This window comes from Myodes glareolus, chromosome 13 (assembly GCF_982192425.1).
Source record: "Myodes glareolus chromosome 13, mMyoGla1.1, whole genome shotgun sequence".
In the NCBI taxonomy this organism is placed as follows: Eukaryota; Metazoa; Chordata; class Mammalia; order Rodentia; family Cricetidae; genus Myodes; species Myodes glareolus.
Genome location: NC_142038.1, coordinates 6722631 through 6729984, shown reverse-complemented (window position 1 = coordinate 6729984; position 7354 = coordinate 6722631).

The following is a 7354-nucleotide window of genomic DNA, read 5'->3' as shown; positions in this document are numbered from 1 at the left end:
AACTGCCAATATTTCTACCCAAAAAGTAGGAGCTAGTAACACAACTTTTATTAATTTAAAAAAAAAAACTCTCAACAGCTTTGTCATTTGAATGAAAACGGCCCCCATAGCCTCATGGGGAATGGCATTATTTGAAAGGATTGTGATATGCGACCTTGAAGGAAGAAGTGTGTCACTACCGTTGGGCTTTGAGGTTTCAAAAGCTCAAACCAGGCCCAGTGCCTCACTTTCTCTGCCAGCTGCCCTCCCATCCAGATGTAGAACTCTCAGCTACCTCTCCACCATCACGTCTGCCTGAGTGCTGCCATGCTTCCCACCATGACAATAATGGACTAGACCTCTGAACTGTAAGTCAGCTCCAATTAAATGTTTTCCTTTTTAAGAGTTGCCATGATCATGGTGTCTCATCACAGTGATAGAAACCCTAAATAAGACAGCATCTTAAAGAGTTACCTATCACTGCCACACTAAGAGCTAAACAACATCAAAGACCTCACTGGGCAAGTGTAAAATAGGGACAGAAGTGCTTCAAACAGTGTGGCTCAGTCCTTCCTGGCCTCACTGTCTGACTTAACACCTATCTGTCCTGTGAATTCACTCACTGTTCAGCTTCTCTTACAGACCTGGAAGGTGCTAGAAACTGAGGATAAACACTTGAAATAGTCCTTGCTCTTAGAGAACCAGGATGAGAAATATAAGACAACCAATATCTTTTCAGGTAGATAAGAAACATGCCAAAGATAGAAAAGGCTGTTTTGTTCAACCCCTGAGCAAGGAGCCTGACTTCATTTCTTTTCCATTACAGGTCAGGAAGAAGTAGCATCACCAGTGAGAAGCACTCAGAGTTGGGGGCTGTTGGACTGTTTGGTCATAACAGGCTTAACTAACCAGCCCACAGAACCCCCGGGAGTCCCAGGGACTCCTCCCAAGGCAGTGTGAAGCTCCTAGGGGAAGTGGGTTGAAGAGCAAAGGGTGGTAAGAGCAGATACAGAAACGCCGTGCACCTCTGTGTCCTTGCAGTGAGAAGGAACCAGAGCCCTTATCCTGCTTGACTATCCTGATAACTAAGTACTCAGTTTAAGATGAAGGGCAAGAAAGGCCTCTCTTCTGTGCCCTTCCTTAAACACTGGAGAGAACGCTCTGAGCTTTCTAAACCCAGGTGGGTTCAGACTGCTGCCACCTGCTGGCCACTTGACTTTGCACTTCCTCTGACCATCCCCCCACGGTGTCCTGCCTGCTGTTCTTGCATCAGGAGAACTACTTGAGCCCCTGATCGCCTGTGAAAGATTCAGGATCCCACAGTGGTTGTTATCAATATCTTGCAAGCAGAAAAAGTCTACCAGAACCTATCATTTTCAAGGTCATGAGTGTTGGGGCGACCAGGTAAAAAGGTGTAGGTAGCAAAGCAGACATTGGAAGACCAGGCCACCCTTTTATAGCACACAGGACATCTTAGGGCATTTTCAACGCATTGGCTGAGAAACCAGGTGGCTCTGAAGCCAGCTAATGTTGTCTACAGCCTCTGGAAGCTTCTCTGACTTCTGTGCTCTGCTAAAGCCTTGTACAGGGAAGCGGGACCTCATCTGTCTGTCACCCAGCATGCTGGCTCGCACCTGAAGACCCTCACAAAGACAAATTATCCCTGAGGCTTTCTCACCATCACTACTAAGTAGTTATAACTTAGTAGTTATCGCTACTAAGGATTAAAGGTTTTGCAAAGGCTGGGGCTTCCTCTCCTGTAAAAGAGAAACAGACTTCCTCCTTGATAAGGCTAACAAGGGCAAGTTCTAGATGTAACCAGGAATCCTGGCAAGGAGATGGCTCATGGAGTCTGATACCAAGGCAATGACTTCAAGAGTTCTGCTCTGGCCCTGTGGGTCACCCTTACCAAACAGACGCTTCTTAAAGTAGTTCCTCTCTGCTCAGGTAACCTGACATAGCTCCTAGGAAGCTCAGGACTTTATCCTTCAGTTTCTACAGGAACTATTTCTTTTACACACACAAATGCTTCCTATAGCTACCAATGGAGATTTCTAGAAAGGACTCTGGCCACTGGGCCTGGTTTCTACATACTTTGGAATACACACTGGAGCCAGAGAAGGTACCCCAGAGTTGAGGCAGCAGAATCCCATACTGTCAACCCAGGCCCAAGCAGCCCAACGCACACACATGCTGCTCCTATAGACCATCTTGAACTGGGCAAAAACTATCATCTTTGGATTATCTGATGTGGGATTCCCCTCTGTATGCTGTGAATACCATTGGTGAATAAAGAAACTGCCTTGGCCTATTGATAGGGCAGAACTTATGTAGGCAGGGAAAACTAAACTGAATGCTGGGAGAAAGGAGGTAGAATAAGGGAGAAGCCATGTAGCCCTGCCAGAGACAGGCACTGAAACTTTAGCTGGTAATCCATAGCCACGTGGCTTACTAGAAATTACGAGAAATGGGTTAAATTCATATGTAAGAGTTAGCCAATAAGAAGCTAGAGCTAATAGACCAAGCACCGATTTAAATAATATAGTTTCTGTGTGATTATTTCAGGAGTCTGCACCACCAGAAACACACAAGTGGCCTCCTTACAACAATTATCCACTGCCTTTGGGGAAATTAAAGTTCCCTTTGGACCTGACATGTATATGTCACATGTTTGTCTTTGTACAATGGCCTTTGTGTGTCAGGTACATGTCCACATGGGCACATGGGTGTGTATAGACCAGAGGACAACCTCAGGTGTCTTTCCTCAGATGTTACCCACCTAGTTTTTTAATTGTCACAAGACTTCTCACTCCCCTAGGACTCACCAAGAAATCTAGCAGCTGGCCAACAAGCTCCAGAGACCTACCAACCTCTGTTTCCCCACCTTTGGGCTTACGAGCATGCAGCACCACCCTCGGCTCTTTTACATTGGTTCTGGGGGTGGAGTTCAAATTATTGCTTGTACCACAGCCACTTCACCCACTGGCTAGCCCTCTGACCCTGTTTTTATGAAGTACCCAGGTCAGGGCTTACATGGACCTGGGAGTTGTCTTTTCGCATTGGCTGGGCTCTTGGCCATCAGCTGATCTGGTTCCCCCATAGGAGGCACAACCATTGCATCACCTTTATGCTGCCACCAGACTGGTGAGGGAAGCAGGGAAGATGACAATGTGAACTTCCTCAGTACCTGTTTCCCTTCATCTGCCCCCAATGGATTGTCCTGACCTCAGCAGAAACCCTGGCCTCTCCCAGGCTTCCCTGCAGAGCCAGGAAGAAGTCACTGTACCAGGTCATTGCTGAGGTCTCTGCCATGGCCAATTACAGGACTTTGAAGAAGTTAACATGGCATCAGACTCTTACGGGTCACAGGGCAGCATCTGAACTGCCACCCCTGCTTCTGTCTGCAGCCTCTGCCATCCTCCTCTCTTTCTAGGACAAGGACAGAAGCTTGTTGTTGCCAGGTTTCGTTCCCAAGGCTGCTGATGCTAGAACGTATCCTCTGAATCCCTGCCTGGATGGTTCTGAACAGTCACCGACCCTCTACAGGACACACTGAAGCTCTCTAACTCACCGGACTACTATCTCCATTACAGATTCCAAGAGTCTGTGTTTTCATCAGAGCCGAAGGCTCAGTGTCTGTCCTGAGCCATGGTAGGCCCTACAGGGATGGTCAGTGCAGATGGTTATCTTCCTGCTAGTGAGACAGAGCCCCTGAAGTCTCACGGAGGGACAAGGGCTCTGCATCAACTCTGCTAGAGAGTCATACACTTTCACAAAGAACTCCCCTTTCACACATACACTCACACACACACACACACACACACACACACACACATTTGCACATATACAAATACATAGACACACTCACACACATGCTAAAATAAAATTTAAACTCTTTAGAAAATTAGAATTTCTCCTTTCTGATCTCTTAGTTAACAGTTATATCATTCCCCCCCCCCAATTACTTCTATATTTAAGATTTCTGTTTATACTCATGACCCTACAAAACCTGAATTATCAGTTTTGGTGAGGGTTGAGCATCCCAGGATAAGTTCCAAGTCAAAACATCATCAGGACTTTATGTTTCTAAAGAGTGTCTCCTCACCATAAGAGAAAATACTGGTATATATCATTTTTAATATCATTGTGCGTGGCTGCAACCAAGCAAAAATATTGACTGGGAATACCTTTACCTCAAAGTACTCATTCGGTTAAAATATTGCTTGATGCGTGGGAGATGGCATTCTGGGATATTATGCGCAGAGGAAAAGCTATAGTCAGCACTCACACGCAAAGGCGCCTCAGCGTCTTCCTGTTCACCGTGGGATGTAAGCAAGGGAAATGTAGGATGGCAATTATGTCAGCACATCCTGAAAGCAAGTCTGCTAAATAACCCATATATTATCTGAGAAAACAGTTCTAGCCATTAGATTATTGAAAATGAATCTCTTAGGAAATACACCATTGTATATTTGTCTTAGAAATACAAAATTATACTCAAATACCAAAATATGTAAATGTTTAACGTTCAACTATTGACACAAAAGCTCCCTGGAAGCCGAATCCTATTCCTGCCTTCTGCCCTGGAACACAGGGTCACTAACCCTGTTTGAAAACTTACTTCGTCCTTTGTTGTTTGAGTGTGAAATGTCCCCTGTGAAGCCGTGTAGTTGGACATTTGACATCCGCAGGTGGCAAAGGCTGAGTATCCCTAAAATAAAGGACCCCGACGGGCCCTTAAGGGAGATCTGGGCATGGGAGGTAACAAGCCAGAAAGGGCACTGCATGTGCAGCAAGAAAGGGGCAAAGAAAGCAGCATCGGTTGCACACAGTTGCACACAGCACCCAACTTCCTCGTTAAAAGAGGAGCTGATGCTCTCAGCAGCAGAGATGTCCACCAGGGCATCCACACCAGGCTGCTGCCAACCAAAGGCACAGGCAGAGAAACCACAGAACAAAACACAGAGGAGAGCAGCAGCAGCCGAAGGCCGGTCAGGCTGTTTGAAACCAGGAGATGTGGGGGCCGCAAGATGTGTGACGCAGAGGGACTCACAGACTCACAGCAGTACAGAAGCTCCGGCCAGACTAAGTAATCATGAAAAACAGGCTGTACTCCGTATGGCCACATCAGAAAAGCGAGACACGGGGACTCCTCCCCAACACCCGCTTCCCAAGCCCATCTTCAGGGTCCTGACAAGAGGTCTGAGTTTAAACAGAGGGCAAGAGGCTGTGTAAACAAGTAGTCCTGTCCAAGGAGTGGCTCCGCATCCTGGGCCCTTCATTGTCTTGGCTCCTGTCTCTCCTGCAAGCTAGTTGGACCAGAGTTAGAACTTTATGAAATCCATGCTGAAGGCGAATTTCTCCTCTGGCTGACTGGAAGCTTCAGGCCTTTCCTTCTCCCAGCAGGAGACTTCTGGGAAAATTCCTTGGAGATTTTTGTCTCAATGGTGAGAGTCAACGGGAGGGGCACACGTGTCTCTCCTTAGACTATCTCAGGAGAGGGCAGGTGGAAGAAAGCATGAAGGCATTCAGCTTGGCATATGTGAGTGTGTGTGTGCGTGTGCGTATGTGTGTGTGTGTGTGAGAGAGAGAGACAGAGACAGAGAGAGAGAGAGAGAGAGAGAGAGAGAGAGAGATGCCACATACACTTGTGGAGGTCAAAGAAGGCTTCTATTCCCCCAGAGCCCCAGGTGGTAAGGGGTTGTCAAAAGTGGATGCTGGGAATGGAACTTGGGTCCTTTGGAAGAGCAGAAAGTATTTGTCATTACAAAGTCACCCCTCCAGCTCCCACCCCTTACATTTTAGAGTCACCCACTATAGTGATATTTTATTTGTGTTTTAATAAATAAGGCTTACCTAAAGAGAAGAGTTTAAAGCTAGCCACAGTAGTCAGTCATACAGTCTTGGCGGTGGTAATGCACACATTTAATCCCAGCAGCCACTCTAGTTAGCCATAGAGGCTGGGCGGTGGCGGTGCACACCTTTAATACCAGCACTAGAGACGAATATAAGGCAGGATGAGACAGGAACTTGCTCTTTTCAGTCTGAAGATTTCAGTAAGTAAGTAAGAGCTCTTTAATGGTTTGGCTGCTTTTCTGACTTTCAACTTGAACCCCAATATCTGTCTCTGGGCTTTTATTATTAGTGCTGTACCCCACTATGTATAATGGGTCTCCTGAAGCTCAGCCTAAGTGAGGCTTTTGCTGGTGAGGAGGACCCTGGAGTCAATCACATCAAATTTCTGACCTGGCCCTGACAGGTATGCATCTGTCTCTTAGGGAGCAGATGTCACAGACAGCATGTCTGCTGTCTCACCCCAGGAAGGAGACAGCTCCCCCTGTTCCAGAGCCTTGGGCCAGCTGCTTCTCTGTCTTCGGTGCTGGTGTTCTCTCCAACCCTAGATCTCCATTTTCCTCTGCTGTGGCCTGGGTGTGGCTCTGTCTTTAAAAGGCTCTTTCTACACCAGAGCTTCATGTGTCAGAAATCAGGAGACCACAGGGGAGACCCAGGTCCACTTAGACCATGGTGTCCAGCAGCATCAGCAACACTGGGGCATCCAGAAACAGCGTCATGCTTGGGTACTTTTCCATGAATAGCTATAACACGTTGTAGAGCCCTGGCAGATGGGAACCCACATCCCCACCTGCCTTGAGAATCCCTTCTTTGGGGGAATGTAAACAACCACCCTCCTCTTTGTAAGGCCCCAAGGACAACTCAAAGAATGAATCCACCAGAGTGCTTTCTGGGGAACAAACACATTTGTTGGGTTTACTGACAGAGCGTGGGTGAGGGGTCACCAGGAACAACTTGGGTGATCTCGAATCAGCCACAATGGAAAGTTTTCGCCCAGCCTGGATGATATCTTCCTCACGGCCATGTCACTAGAAGTCCCCTCTCTCTGTTACCCTCCCTCCGTTTATATACTCGAGCATCCCTCAGACCCTAGGACCAGGAGGCCATCTGAAATTAGGGCAGAACTGCACACAAATGGACTGGAAGAGGGGCTGGAATTTCAGGTGAGGGTCCAGACCTCACCCCATCCCTTCAAATATTAACAGTCCATGGGCCCAATCAGGCTGGCGTCCTGCAGCAGGTACAGATAATCTGATAATAATAGGGGCTGCTTGGCCCAGAGGACCCTTCTCCAAGTCATCGGCCTTTCCTAGAATCCTCTCCCCTGCTCAATCTGGCTCCAGGCCTCCGTTCATTGCTGACAGATTGATCAGCACTTAAGTATCTATCAGTGATACTAAACCTTTAGTTTTTACATTATGGAAGACACTGGAGGACAAGCCATTCTAAAACACAGAAGGTTGGAAAGAAATGTGCAGAGGTCCTGGTCTCCACATGAAACCTGCCTTCAGGCCAACACCAC